The sequence below is a fragment of the Bombyx mandarina genome, chromosome 11, assembly GCF_030267445.1.
Source record: "Bombyx mandarina strain Sakado chromosome 11, ASM3026744v2".
Taxonomy (NCBI): domain Eukaryota; kingdom Metazoa; phylum Arthropoda; class Insecta; order Lepidoptera; family Bombycidae; genus Bombyx; species Bombyx mandarina.
Window position 1 is genome coordinate 14279161 of NC_143218.1, and position 17156 is coordinate 14296316.

A 17156-nucleotide genomic window follows, 5' to 3' on the forward strand; every position below is an offset into this window, starting at 1 on the left:
ACGTGGTAGAAGTGAAACCTTCCAAAATTAAAATACAATTATCCTAAACGTCTTAAGTATATGTAAAATTTTATCATTAGTAAATAATTGTAAGGTAGCGCCCTCTGTGAATTGATATTTTAATTTCACGTATAATCCTAAATTAAAATTCACTACAAGAGCTTTCATAAACACGTTAGTATTAAAAAATCTCACAGATGGCGCTGTATTAAATAGTATGTATATTTCTGTCTCATTCTTTGCTGGCTTCATCCTACACATTTTTGTATTTGTGTCTCTTACCTGTCGTTTTTTCCGTTGCATCCGGTTTGAAATCACAACGATTCTAAAGAAGTTTTCACTTCAATATTAGCGTTGTGCACTTCTTCTCTATATTCTCTATAAGTGTGGAAAATTTAATACTCCTCCGTCCGCGCAATTTTCGTAAAAAAGGATACAAAGTTTTTGCTTCACGTATTAATATATAGATATTATTGAAGTGAAAACTTCTTTAGAATCATTGTGATTTCAAACCGGATGCAACGGAAAAAACGACAGGTAAGAGACACAAATACAAAAATGTGTAGGATGAAGCCAGCAAAGAATGAGACAGAAATATACATACTATTGAAGTGAAAACTTCTTTAGCATCGTTGTGATTTGAAAGTCGATGAAATGAAAAAGCGACAGTAGAAAGAGACGGACACATACATTTATAATATTTAACGTGGGAGAAAATGAGATAGGAAGCATTACAATGTTTTTTTAATACAGCGCCATCTATGAGGTGGTTTATTAATAATGTTTATGAAATCTATTGTTATTATTTTTAATTTAGGATAATACTTGAAGTTAAGATTTTAATTCACAGAGGGCGTTAGCTCATACTATAAAAGTTGATGATTTGCAATTATGTACTTGGTCTACTAAGGACAAAATTTTACATACATATACATAAGATAATTATATTTTAGTTTTTGAAGGTTTCACTTCTATCACGTGTGAATTGCATACATGTATTTTTTTAAAATAATGCATAAAAGATACATTAAATCGATAAAGAAAACATTACACACACTACGTACCATGTATATTGTCAAGCTTTTGTTCTTGACGTCTGTTGTCAAATTGAGAATAGATTAAATATTGTTTGTCTTTGTTAATATTTTTTATAGTGTAGTCTTGGCGAAATTTGTGATTATAGGAGTATAAAATACAATCATAATAGTGTACAAACTTACAATTCCAATCAATTATAGTCGAATTTCGAGTACTACGGGACCTCTAGTAATTAATTAATGGCTTAGCATTATTGATATTTGTGATAGATTCAAGTTATATCGCCGGATCTTTTCAGTGGGTCGTGATTCCGATACGAGGGTAGATTCAGAGAAGCATTGCTCTTGGTACGTAGATTTTAGCAAATCCACTCAGGCTGAGTCCCGTGAGCGCCCCGTAGTATTGAATGCTAGCAGTGACAGGCAGGCAAAATAAATAATAATACTTTAATTCAATCAGACAAATGATAAGAACACTCACAGACCACTTTTCCTCACGATCCATTCACGGTGCTTTTAGGTACCTCAAGTACCGGGCACCGTCATCGCCGAACCCGTAGCTTGCGACGAAGGGCTCAACGAGTAAATTAAACCATAGACACAGCCGACTGAGTTTCTCGCCGGATCTTCTCAGTGGGTCGCGTTTCCGATCCGGTGGTAGATTCTGCAAAGCACTGCAGGGTCAGTGTTAGCAACCCTTACGTTTTGAGCCCCGAGAATTCACCTACACGCTAGGGTAAAGCTGAAATACCATCTCGAGGCTATCAGCATAGGTAGGGAAAGAAAAGACCACAGTCAGTCCCTACGTTTTGATTTCATAATTTATGAAGAAGTAAAATATAAATAAAAAAAACTTTGAATATTCACGTATTCAACAATGGTAGCTTGTTGGTTGTCCAACGGTAAACTGTATAAATTAGTGGAAAAAAAAACACGATAGAATTAATTTATAATGATAATATGCGGACTAAGTTTCAAAAGACAATGAATATTAAAATTAATTCGAGAACAGTTAACGAAGATAAGTGTATGCTTGAACGACGCGCTCACTGTGGCTTTCTTTATGCAACGTGACCAGAAATGAAACTATTGAAATAAATTGTCATTTTTAAATAATAATCGATTCGGGTCTCGTTCGATGCAAATGGCCGGCGCCGGATGCAGACCTCCCATTGACAAACGGCATTGCATCGGCGACAAAACGAATTCAAAATGGCGCCTCGCTGGTTTATCGCCAGCCGACAATTTCAAGGCCTCAAATAAACACTTCCGCCCGTTACGTGGCATTTACATTTTGATTATACTATAAATTTTATAGACTGCCGATACATTCTATAAATCTATAGAGGAAAATAGTGTTAAATTTTTATAGGCTGTACAAGAATGTGCATAATTATCAAATTAATTATCAACTGTCTTTTCATCTGTCGTCTATAAAGGAAAGATTTTTTTTACCTTTTGTTGAATTTCTGCATTTAAACATTTCGATTCGATATTCCAGTCTTTTGAATATTATGTGCATTTTGCAAGAAAATCTAAGTAAAGATAATTGAAAACAAACTTGCAAAAAAAGTTCAGTACGATTGTTGTTAAGTGAATTTAAATCATTAAAAAAACGAACGGTATTGGTGGTAGAGCGTACTGTAAACCACACGAGTAGGAACCATCTTTCTGCCTATTTTTGCCGTGAAGCAGTCATGTGTTCTGGTTTGAAAGGCAGGAAAACCGTTATGACGCAATTGAGAGTTCGAGCTCATATTATGTAAAGATGTGGAGCGGCGTTCGGGTTGTGAGGTCTGGGCTTTGGTAACCACTTAACACTAGGTGAGCCGTGAACTCTTTCATCCATCTATGCAATAATAATAAAGACTCAGTCCTCATTCGTAGTATTATGTGCTTCCGCGTAGAAAATTATTTTATACTAGCGACCCGCCCTCGCTTCGCTTCGGAAACATTAAATTTTATTATTGATAAATGAGTCCCGCGATCTTACTGTCGTCGGTTATTGTTGTACCGTGGGTGACGAGGCGGGGCGAAGCTAGTCTAAAAAAAGTAGCCTAAGTTACTCCTTATATCATCAGCCACCTATCAGTGAAAGTCTCATCGAAATCGGTCCAGCCGTTCCAGAGATTAGCCGGAACAAACAGACAGACAGATAAACAAAAATTGTAAAAAATGTTATTTTGGTGTATGTGCCATATATATTTTTATATGCATGTACTAAGAAGCGGTTATTTCAATATTACAAACAGACACTCCAATTTTATTTAAATGGAGAAAAAAGCCTTAGAAACTACGTTACGCTGCACTGGTGGTAGGACCTCTTGGGAGTCCGCACGGGTAGGTACCACCACCCCGCCTATTTCCGCCGTGAAGCAGTAATGCGTTTCGGTTCGAAGGGTGGGGTAGCCGTTGTAACTATACTGAGATCTTAGAACTTATATCTCGAGGTGGGTGGCGCATTTACATTGCAGATGTCTATGGGCTCCAGTAACTACTTAACACCAGGTGGGCTGTGAGCTCGTCCATCCATATAAGCAATAAATAAAAAAATAGCGTTCGTATCTCTAGTCAGAAAGAATTGAGTTTCATTTAAAAAGTATTTATGAACGTTTTAATTATTAAAGTTCGTGATTTAAGTCAATTGAATACAAATGGTGTTATTTATCAATTAATTAATTCCTGCTGTTCAGGCCATAATCGGGTCGATCCTCATAAAATTCATTGGCTCTTATCTATCAATTAAAAATGAATTAAAGATTTGAAATAATATTTAGAGACGGCACAGGTGGCATGTGAATAATGAACTTTTATATGTCTCAGCCCTAACATTCAGTGAAAACCATCTTAATTATATACCATGTAAATTATGTGCTCGAATTGCATTTATTTTTATGCAAAATAAATGTGATTTTATGTTAATTTTACGTAGTTTGTATTTAAATCAATCCAACTTTAATTGATTGATGTCAGACTTATATAGCCCATTTGTAATTCTGACGCTAAATCTGAACAACAATAGACTATTCAACGCGTCCCTGTCCCGTAGTGTCGGTATCAGGAATAGTAAATTAGGAGCCGAGTGCACCTGTGTGGCCTACCGACCAAAAAAAACGTGGGCGCAACCTCTGGCCTAAACGAATTACTTGTCCATAAATACATTTTAAATCCTATGCTAACAAACACACATCAGACCATGGCTTGTTTCATATGTCATCTTGTGTAAATGTTCGATTTTAGAACGGCAATGAATGATGAAATGATGATTTGTACACGTTTCACGTTGATTTGTATTAATCGTAATATTAGTCAGGTGGACCCGCCTTCATTCTCAGGTGCTTTTTGAATTGAAGAAACGTTTTGGGCTTCTTTTTTTTTGTTTTAAACTGTTTCAAACATGAAATAGTTTCCTGAGATTTGTTAATACGATGGATTTTAGCGATCCGTGTGATCTAAAAAGCACCAACAAAGGAGTTTTTACTGCTTTAAAGCGATTAAGATTATATTACTTATTAAAGGTTCAAAACACTGTTACGCTGATGACAAAATGAATAGGTAAAAAATATTTATAGTATAACTACTAACCATTCACTTCTATAAAATAAATAATCTTATGCGGAACTTAAAATTATTTTCATTCGTTTTTTTTTATCTTTGCCGTATAAACAGCATATTGTTTTCGAAGAAAATGCAGAATTATTATGATAATTTAAGATATTACATACGTTAAAAGGTAAGGAACCCTCTCGTTTTGTTTTTGTCTCTACGTTAAAATTTTGTTTGGTCATTGAACACCGAAATAATTTTACGGAAACATTTATGACTATAAATTAGACTAATATGAATTCCAACAGGATTCGAGTCCCCACCAAATAGTTTTTGTTCAATTTAAGCCTCGTTTATTTTGAAACGAGAGTTTTGTCAAGCAATGTTTTGAATACACACATACAGGGTGTAAAGAAAATTATGTTTGTTGAACGAATATTACTGCTATTATTGAATGTTGCTTAATAATTTTAATGACATAAAATCATGCTGCAATTCTTAAAAAATGTATAAATTGTATCACCTAGTGTATTTTCGGGAAGCTGTTTGCAGAAAATGAAAAACAAAAAAAGGGAAGAATTACATTTTTATTACGGGTCTATAGGGTGGGGTCAGCTTAAATTATTCATGAGGAACTCTGTTCTAATGATAAATATATATCAAGTCAATGAATAATCATCAAATATAACTTTTTTTATTTAGCTAAATCTGGATTCTCGTGATTTAACGAAGCCAAAACAATAATACGCTTAATCCGTTTATTCTGTCTATTATATCAATTCCGTTATTGCGGATCGAAAGGATTTTCGTGGTTAAGAGTGTGCTTAATTTCAGAGAATATTTAAATTTGAAAAATAATACATATTTACAAAGCCACCTAGACCATGAAGCCGGCTGTTAAAATAAAATTAATCGCAAAATTATTCAAGAGCTTTCGTCTTCTTTTAAGAATAATAATATTATATTTTCCAAGAAACCTATTTAATAGATTTATTAATTTCTTAATTAAAAAGTGTTATTTTAACGCTATTGCAACACTATTGTAAAATGTTTATTCCAACGTTGATCATGAGTGTTGTCGTTTAATAACTTTCTTGTAAGTTTATTCTGTTTAGACACTTAATTTACAATAATTGTTAATATCTAAATGAATTAACATTAAGTAGGACCACGAGACGAAAAAAATCACATTACATTTTAAATCGAGTAATTGTTTGTAAAGATATTTTTGTTTATAAATAGGTCACATTATAAATCACTCTTTATAACTACGCATTGAGTAGTTCTGGCTAAGAAGGGCAGTTATTTGTCCGGCAGGTTGATAAGACGGCGCCGACGGCCACTGATAAACTCTGACCGTCTACTTCCCCGACGTTTTGCGATATCCATTAGTTCTGTTTGTCAAATTAAATACGGTAAGAAAGTTTGTCGGAGTACAAATGTTGTTTAACGGAAAAGAGGTTGTAATTGAAATATCTACATTGCTTTGTTTGAATTTCTCAATTCAATTGAACAATGGGCAAGAGAGAAGATTTTTTAACATTGGAAATATAAAAAAGTATTTCATAGATACGGAAAAAAACATCCAGAAAAATCGTCAGCAGTGGACAGTGGCATAGTCCTGGCTTCGCTGATGTCCATGAGCCACAGTAACCCCGTACCTTTAGATGGGTAATAAGTTCATCTGCGTTTGATGGCGATAGAAATCGTATTAAAAAGAATAACACTATGATTGCTTTAAAAATAAGCTAGGATTGTTTTGGATTCACGTTAAACAATCATTTTGATTAACTTTACCGCCTGTTTTGGTATGTTTTCTATTACGATACGCTAAATTATTGTAGCTTACGTATTTCACTACACCTGTGTGATTGTTGCCCGTTTTGTAAGGCTCATAAAAATTCACGTTTGCAAACCAAATATGGAGTGAGGAATGACTGATGTCCGACAGTGATTTCTTTTAGTACTGAGTTCCTCAGTGTAAGGCAAAGACAAGCTTCCTTGCGTAGTCAGGTAAAAAAAAAAACTTACGTAGCTCTCTCATATTGGGTCTAAAAAGGAGATCACGAATGTCAAGTATCGAAAAAGGAATTTCATGAAGCCAGCTTTTTGTACAGCTGCATGATAAAATTGATACTTTACATTACAACGCTTAGCTCGTATCTTTATGAATCCCATTTTAATACAACATTACGGAGACTGTCATAAATCCGTGCTTTTATAAGGTACTTAAAATTTACGTAGATACGTATTACTTGCTTAGAGCAGCCCGTCTCGGGTTACAGCTCGGAACAAAACGTGAAACTTGGAATAGCTATTTTCTTTGTATTGAATAACACAAGCGACCGCATTGCGGCAATTCATGCTGTCTCTTTTGTTAAATGGATGCGCAGGCGCCGCACTCCATGTCAAGTCAGTGCTTAGTGCGCTGACGTCATGGTTGGTCACGCTAGCGAAAAGCGCAGTTTACTCACAGTAGATTATTGTTATCGTAAAGAAGTTTTAATTTGAAATGTATGAATTTTTGGTTAGTAATGTGTTGAGTTCGTTGCGTGAGCAAAACATTTGTATGGTATCTATGGTATATTCTAGAGTGCGTTTCCAGAGATAATTTTTAGTCACGTACCGTCTGGCTCTGGATTTAATTCCCAAATAAAGTGTTTCCCAAGCAGTATTTCAAACGGGGTTTACGCTACTTGGCGAAGGGCCATGACTTGGCTGCATTGTTGACGTGAGTGGCATTAACCACTCACCTTCAGGTGGACCGTACGCTCGTTTGCCTAGAAACGAAAGAAAATAATAATTTTGACAACTCTCAGCAGAGGCAGCGGTTCATTTGGATCCTGAACTCGTTGTCTCATTTGATCTGAAAGAAAAGGAGACCATTCAAACGCAGCTGTGACCCTCGCCGCTGACTTCCTAACATACATTGTAACTATATTGAGACCTTAGAACTCATATCTCTATGGGCTCCAGTAACCACTCAACACCAGCTCATCCACATATCTAAGCAATAAAAATAAAAAAGACAATCAAGACGATCGTCTGTTAGGAGCACCTGGTAACATTATGTCACACATACTACAGTAGTTGAAGTTCAATTTAGTTTAAGCACTAATTGTGTAGGCACAAAAGGGGTGTTTCGACAAAACTGTCGGTGTGTCGACAGTTACTCTTCTGTTTCTCAAAATTAACAAATCTTTATTTTTCGCAATAATGAAATAACACTTTTTTTAAATATATTATTATCCGCAACACGCTTCGTCAGATTATAGAAACAGAGTTATCAGCAACATGCTCTTCTGTTTCTGTCTCGACTAGTACCACTGCGATCATGTCGCGTACTCGACACCTGCAAATCGGAGTCAATGCTCTCTCGTCGCATCGTAGGTACAATGCACGTGTGCGAACGAATAGAAACTTGTTGCCGTACTGAATTTGCATACACTGCTACGTCAAAAACGTTTATGTAATTGCTTGAGTTCTTTGAAGTTTACGAACAAGCCTCCGAACAAGCTTCCATAATTTCAACGACAAACCTATGGTGGGTAAAGATCAAAGGCTTTTTCTTTTTCTTAACTAAAGAGAGTTTTTCTTAGAGTTTTTTATATTTATCACCGTGATTTATGAGCTTTGACACGATACGGTGTAGGTCTAGCATATCGTTCGCATTTGTCTTCTTTAGTCAGATAGCTAGTCCTAAATAATCAGAGTGTCTGTTGAATTACTGATTGACTGACTCGGTGGTGCAATAGTTAGCGTCTCCGACTGTTGTGCCGAGGGCGGTGGGTTCGATTCCCACAGGCTTGTTTGCTCTTTCTCTGGGTGTTTATTATCGATATATGTATTTATTTAAACGTATATAACTATGTATGTCAGTTTCTGGTATCCATAACACTGGGAATTCTAATTTGCGGCCGGATGACCGGGCGTGATTTGTTCCCGGTTTATTAGTTATTATTCTTAATTACAAATGATTTCCCACCATCGAGAGGAGCGTACACTACTCTGCGTCTGAAAGCACAAAAACTCATCCCATTAGATGGGATTACGCATTGTGCTTGCTGTCTTTGGGCTCTAGTAACCAACTTAGATATGGGTTAGTTCGTCTGTAAAAAAAAATTATTAACAACAAGCTCATTATAAAATTATTTACAACAAGCTCATTATAAAATATAGCCGAATGCCGCATAAAACGGTGCAGCCATTGTAGAAAGTACACAGGACACAGATAAGATATGCGTCAATGATTTTATTAGGATAAAAAATGAATGCAAGAAATTTTGTATTAAAATGTTCTCGAATAAGGATTTTGTAGATAGAATCAATGTGAGTGAGCTCGGAGAAAAGTTCCCAGTCTATCTGGTGTTAGGGGCTGCATATGTCCATAGATACGAAATTAGACCTTCGCTCTATAAGCATAAGGCAATTCCCATTATAGATCGAATTCTATCGGAATAACGGTTTCAGTTAACTAAAATGTGTCTCGCTCGTATTTTTATTTTTATTTTCTTTTGTTGCTTAGATGGGTGGACGAGCTCACCGTCCACCTGGTGTTAAGTGGTTACTGGAGCCTATAGACATCTACCACGCAAATCCGCCACCCACCTTGAGATATAAGTTCTAAGGTCTCAGTATAGTTGAGTATAGTTACAACGGCTGCCCCACCCTTCAAACCGAAACGCATTACTGCTTCACGGCAGAAACAGCCAGGGTGTTGGTACCTACCCGCGCGGACTCACAAGAGGTCCTACCACCAGTAAAAATCGCATTTTTGTTATTCTCATATGTTTGTATGTGTATGGTTTTTTGTGGTAAAACATAGTGAAGACTTGTATAACAAAGTAACTATTAAGTATGGTCAATTCATTCGAGAGAGTTGAATAGCTTTTACAAGAAAATCATATGCGTCTAAATTTTACGTGTTTTCATAATTTTTAGCCGTGTTCTGAATCGAGGTGTTACGTCACAATCGACTGGCCGTCTGTAAATATGTGCTGTGTTATGACCAGCACACGTGGACGTTATATATTCTTTATTATACAAAGTTTGAATAAGCAGATTAATTTCGATTTGTGACTTAAAAACGATTTCATACATGGAACCAACATTTATGGTACCACCACCCTGCCTATTTCTGCCGTGAAACAGTAACGCGTTTCGGTTTGAAGGGTGGGGCAGCCTTTGTAACTATACTGAGACATTAGAACTTATATCTCAAGGTGGGTGGCGCATTTACGTTATAGATTTCTATGGGCTCTAGTAATCACTTAACATCAGGTGGGCTGTGAGCTCGTCTACCCGTCTAAGCAATAAATAAATAAAAAAAACGAAAAAAAAACTCCTATCGGGTTTCACTGTGACTTTCGCTAAGTATGTTACATTGACATGGGTTTGGAAAACGATTCGCGCATTCTTCTGTGTACATGTAAACATTATGTTAGAAATCTTTCTTTATTATAAACAAATTTACAAATAAACGAATCGTGAACGGAAAGAGAACGTACTTACAGACTGACAAATATTCTTTCTTGTAGATTTTCAAGCAGTTTATTCGTAAGTAGGCATTGCCTCGGTCATATCATTAAAGAGAAAAGTTAGTATATCGCTAAGGATGTGGACACATGCCGCTATCACTGAGCCACAAGACTACATTTGATTTTATGTACAATGACAATACTTATAACAATGGTATTAGGACACTCGCAAAGCCCCTCGAGTCTACTCTCACATGAGAGACATCAATGATACGTATATCGGGTAATATTTCCGTGTTTGTATGTACGTATTTCACAATAAAATATTATGAAGGAAAAAAACCTTAAAACACAGTTTTATGCAATTAGATTAGAAATTAGCCGTTGTAACAATACTGAGATCTTAGAACTTATATCTCAAGGTGGGTGGCGCATTTACGTTGTAATGTCTATGGGCTCCAGTAACCACTTAACACTAGGTGGGCTGTAAGCTCGTCCACCCATCTAAGCAATAAATAAATAAAAAAAAGTGTGTGTGTCCGCTCCGACGCACGACTGGAGTTTACTGGATATAAAAAATTAAACGAAACAATACGAGAAATAGTTCTATATTACGACAACACGATACACAACAGATTATTAACAAATTAACGAGACACAAAACAAACGACTAACAAATATATGAAAATACAATAATGAGAGAAACGCGCGATCAGTACGAGGCTTTGTGGCGGACTGCCGGCGCAGCAGCCCGGCGTCACCTGCGATAACGCGGCCGCGCGTTGGCTCCTGATTGGCGCGCGCACGCATCACGCAATCAGGAGCCAATCAGGCGCATAACGCATTTCGTGTGACATGCTAGGCGCATAACGCATTTCGTGTGACATGCTAGTACGATTTTGGTCCCCATAATTTTCATACCCCGGGCCTATATATGTAAATCGATTCTAAAGGAGTAAACTCCAAAAATATTTTCAAACTTAAGTTATTAAGTCCGTGACTGATCGTGTGCTCGTTGCTGGTTTGAATGGCGCATCCTAACGTTGTCAGCGGCAGGCTGTGTCTGCGCAGCTTATGGCCTATTGTTCGTTAACAAACGCAGGAAACTGTAAAGTCGAAAGTCCACCTTTTGAGACGCTCCTACACATCTGAGAACACGATGCGTGTTCAAAACGGTTTGGCTTTCTTATTAATAGTTGTTCAAGATCAATGGATCGTTTTTTTTTCTCGTTCATCTAATTTGATGTCAGAAGATCTAAATTGTTCAAAATTATAAATGATGCGGATCAAAATAATATGAACTTATCGATCATTTTTCGACGAATTCTCGGTTTTTGCGAGTCGTAGACATAATTTAAACTATTTTTATGACTTAATCAATCGTCCGTGACCTCGAAAACTATAATGTATTCCAAAGTAATCGGAAATAATAAAATGAAAATAATAAACACGAAATTAAATAATTAGAGGAAATATCGGGAATATATTTTTTTTTTGCACATAACTTAGAAGAATCGTTTTAAATTGATTTAATTATAACAAGCCTCCCACAAGGTGGGCCGACGACCTATTGAGGTTCGCGGGGATCCGCTGGATGCAGGCAGCGCAGGACCGGTCTTTGTGGCGAGGCTTGGGGGAGGCCTATGTCCAGCAGTGGACGTCCATGGGCTGATAGAATAGAATAGAAAAAAAAAATCGACTAAGATCAAAACTGTGGATTGTTTGATTTAAAATATTCGGTTAACTTATGTGTAGACACTACTCAAGAAGATATCGTTCCGACAGGTAGGTCGCAGGTGTCCATCCATTCGAGAGTTCTAGCTACAAACAAGTTCATAAACAATGTTGAAAGAGATCTCGACGCGGTTTTTAAATTTACCAACATGAAAAGAAAGGAAGTCGAACGCTTTTGTCAAGTGCGTAATATAACAATTATTTTGTACTAAAACGTATTGTGTACTGATAACAGTTGTTACTGCAACATCGGGCGGTTGTAAAGAGCTGTTTGGATTTAATTTCTTTTGAAGTGTGTCAGCACCTGAGAATTTTGTACCCGGTGTTGTGAATTGTAATTGACAAAAATGAAACGGCGGCTGTATGCATTTATTGTAGCAGAATTCGACAGAGGGAAAAGCCCAGTGGTGTATTTTTATGCTCATCATTTCGCTCATCATTTATCTGATTGTATTGAAAATTCGTTAAGGCTTCAAAGTTTTTGACGTAATACAATCAACATACATAGCGCGTGTAGTTTTAACTGATTGGTGTATTTCACAAATTTAGCTCTGTTTATCCATAGCGGTCGTATTTAATGTATTCACAATATTAAAATTCAAGTTAATAAAATTGAAGAGTTTTGATATTGAAATAAAGGCTTTTTAAACTCGTATGTCCGTATGTTTGTTATATGAAATGGTTGAACCCATTTTGACAATACTTTCATTGACAGTTGGATGATGTCTATTTTTATTATTATAAGATATAACTATAACTATATAACTATAGGTACATAGAATTCCTGCCTGAAATATTATTTTTATTGCCAATGTAGGCAGATAGTCCTTCAGTCAATATTATGATGACTTGTTATTGTCACATATGTAAATCAGTAATGCCAGGGCCGAAGCCAAACTGATGCCTAGTGCAAACAATATTATACGGGCAAATGTATGTACGTAGGTTGTAGTAAGAACTGCAGGCTCACCTAGCTATAACTCAAATTAGCCACAACTTTTTTGTTAGTAAGACAGTTTACTGTTTGCCCGTATGCTTTTCCAGTTTCACTGGGATAGGTAGGCGATTACGGGCTTAGGCCAGGAGGCTTAATATTTTCTAACACATGTCCGAGAAATTCCAGCGAAATTTTGCAGGCTAATGTTGTGGGCTAGGCTTTTATGTCGAACTCGCCAAAGTTCTAGTGTTGGAATTGCAAGTGTCTAGCAACAGTGCTAGTGGATCTGGTGAATCCGTAAGGATGTTTCTTGTGCGTCAAAGGTAACTGGTTCCTGATGGAGCCGGTTCTAGGGAGTAGCTGCTACTAACCAGAATCAGAAGTACATATATATACTATTCTTATAGTTACATACAGCCTATACATAATAGCAGAGTACAATTGAAAACATAAAGGTTTCCCTGCGCCACTTTCCCCTTCACACAGACGATTTGTTGCCATAGAAACGGCTTTCCCTGACTACGAGCATTGGTCGGAAAATTCAAAATGGCCGACGGTATCGATCGTAAAGGGGGCGAAGGGTGGCTTTGGGTGAGCTATGCTAAATAATTGCACTGACTATAATTTAGGAGGAACAGGGGAGCGTAGAGACTTGGGTATGTGAAGTATTTGTATTGAAATACGGGTTGTTATTTAAGTTTGAGTAGCTTGCCATAGAGCGTTGATATTGTTGTAAAAGTTACATTGCAGTCTTATTTTTATTTTATTTTATTGCATAGATGGTTGGACGAGCTCACAGCCCACCTGGTGTTAAGTGGTTACCGGAGCCCATAGACATCCACAACGTAAATGCCACCACCTTGAGATATGAGTTCTAAGGTCTCAGTATAGTTACAACAGCTGCCCCACCCTTCAAACCGAAACGCGTTACTGCTTCACGACAGAAATAGGCAGGTTGGTGGTACCTACCCGCGTGGACTCACAAGAGGCCCTACCACCAGTAAAAAGTCTTATAGTGCTGTACAGTTAGTTTGTAATTTATCTACAGTCTTAAATGATTCTCGTTTTCATGGCTATGGAAAACTGACCGAAGTTTGTCAGGGTCAGGGATACTCTAAACAACTTTTTGGAGTTTACTCCTTTAGAATCGATTTACATATATAGGCCCGGGGTATGAAAATTATGGGGACCAAAATCGTACTAGCATGTCACACGAAATGCGTTATGCGCCTAGCATGTCACACGAAATGCGTTATGCGCCTGATTGGCTCCTGATTGCGTGATGCGTGCGCGCGCCAATCAGGAGCCAACGCGCGGCCGCGTTATCGCAGGTGACGCCGGGCTGCTGCGCCGGCAGTCCGCCACAAAGCCTCGTACTGATCGCGCGTTTCTCTCATTATTGTATTTTCATATATTTGTTAGTCGTTTGTTTTGTGTCTCGTTAATTTGTTAATAATCTGTTGTGTATCGTGTTGTCGTAATATAGAACTATTTCTCGTATTGTTTCGTTTAATTTTTTATATCCAGTAAACTCCAGTCGTGCGTCGGAGCGGACACACACACTTTTTTTTAATAGTTATCTAAATAATTAAATGACCACTACTACCGCGACAAAATATACTTATCGGTCATAGACGCTAATATTGCATATGGTCACTCGGCTCTGTAATGAACTCCTTTTCATGGTTTTGTTTGAGCCTTGTAATGGGTCTTTCTTACTAAGCAATAAATAAATAAATAAATAAAAAAACTAATGAGGTTTGATATTTTTTTAATATTACAGTTCTGACCGTACACGTGGCTATTGTTGACGACTGAGCAATGATCGTACGTCAACTAGGAATGTCTGCTTGTCTGCCTTCAATGGCAATAATAATTTTCTAATATCGAACCTCATAATAATAATAATAACAGGGGACTATTCATACATGGTTTTACATTAACCTACGATCTGTTTTACTGCGGGAAGCAAAAACTGATGTACATAATTATATACGTTTAAATATATACATATATAGATATTAATCTACCAGACAAAAAGAGCGAAGAAAACTATTCATCACTCGAATGTTGGCCGGTTTAACGGCTTAGGAATTGAACCCCCGACCCTCGGCCTAACAGTCGCGAGTGTTAGCTACTGCACTAGCCATAGCACCTAGTCATTAAATGTCATCGTGTTCACAAACGAAGCTACTGGATACATGTGCAATCTGTTTGGTCAGCCAGTTACAGATAAGGACGAGGGAGGAAGGAACTTATCGGACCCGGAACAGCTTCGCAGCGGAAGTGACAGCGATTGGTTCTTTTCTGGCGAGGGGAATTGATTAGTAGTATATTTAAACATTACAGATAAAATAATATGTGTTACGTATAGAGTCAAAGGGTATTTATTATATGGTAAGTCTAGCCGGATATTTTAAAATGTTGGCTTTTTCGGGTTACGGTTTCTAGTTTCATAAATTTGTTGTTAGTGGTAATATCGTCACACTTCTTTATAATTTAACTATCCTACCACTAATTTCTATCCTTCGAATTGTGTCAATTATGCTCCTTGATTAGCCGTAAAACAATAAATCCAATCATAAAAGAATGGTTACTTATTATACCGATGATAATCTAATTGCCGTTGTAAGCAGACGAGCATACGGCCCATCTGATGGTGAGTGGTTACCGTCGCCCATGGACTTCAACAATGCCAGGGGCAGAGCCAAGTCGCTGCCTACCGTAAGTTATCTAGTGATATGAGTACGAAGATAGAGGAAAAATTTCATAATCGGAATCACATTTACTTAAAAATTGTTTAATTTGTCTCTAATTCAGTCTATGGTCGTAAGCGTATAGTTTATAAGTAATTCGCGATGTACCTCCTTTTACGTTCGAAGTATAATGAGCTCATTTGGCTTAATTGTAGACAAAAAAAAAGAATCAAAAACAAACAACAAATCCATCGTACTGAACATTTGTTCTGGCACATGTTGCGGTGCCGCAGCTCAGCAAATAAACAAGCGATTTTACTGTCAATATAACGTCTGATGTGGTGTTTTATCTGTTCTGTGGGCGTGTCCGCGGCAAGACAATGATCTATTTTTACGTGGAGCACGTAAAGAGGCGGCCACGTGTTGGGCAGCTGCGCTCGCGCACGTGCTGCGTATTTATACCTTGACGTCGACTGTGTTCGCGACGCTGTCGACCCTCTTTCAGGACGCCGCTTATTCCTGACGTACCACTTAAACGGAGACGAATATCTTGTGCTTTTGTCGCGCGTCAAGTACATCGCTCGCTCCCAGGTACTTACGTTATATGATACGGGAAGTACTGACGGTCGTAAGGCCATCAAGTTTTGCTTTTAAATTTTATAAAACTTAATTCGTATTAATAATATATTATAATTCGTAATAAACAAAATGAAAACTGTTTTTCACCAATGCATTATGAACTGTACTTACGCTCAGTATCTATTTACATCTTCTTCGATAAATCGAAAGGCTTTTATTAAATCAGAAGATAGTGTACAATTAGATACAAAAAAAACTGTATTTTAAGTATTCATATATCATTGAAGTATTTGTTCCCTACAAAACATAAAGGTAAATATAATAGGCGAATTTAAGGCATTCTTTCCTAGTCTCCTTTGTGACGGTAATGCGTACCTAATAGATGATTTAAATTCAAATCTCGCTTGTATTATATTAAACTTATAATATAATGTTTACATGTAAATAAATAAATATATATATTACGTATTATATATTGAACCTAAATCCAACCTTCAAAAAAAAACATCAGTATTATTTATTATCTATATATTAATACGTGAAGCAAAAACTTTATATCCCTTTTTACGAAAATTGCTCGGACGGAGGAGTATGAAATTTTCCACACTTATAGAGAACTAGCGACCCGGCCCCGCTTCGCTTCGGAAACATTAAAACACACATGAAACCAAAAAAAAAAAAAAAAATAAAAAAAAAAAGTAGCCTATGTTCATCAGGGACAATGTCGGCTTCTAATGGAAAAAGAATTTTTCAAATCGGTCCAGTAGTTTCGGAGCCTATTCGAAACAAACAAACAAACAAATGTTTCCTCTTTATAATATTAGTATAGATATAGAGAAGAAGTGCACAATGCTCATTTTTTTTAAATAATGCATAAAAGATACATTAAATCAATAAATAAAACATCACACACACTACATACCATGTATTTGACGCACACACTCATGCATACTATTTATTGTGAAACTTTTGTTCTTGACGTCTGTTGTCAAATTGAGAATAGATTAAATCGAAGTTGTCGTGGCCTAAAAGATAAGACGTCCGGTGCATTCGTGTTGAAGCGATGCACCGGTGTTCGAATCCCGCAGGCGGGTACCAATTTTTCAAATGAAATACGTACTCAACAAATGTTCACGATTGACTTCCACGG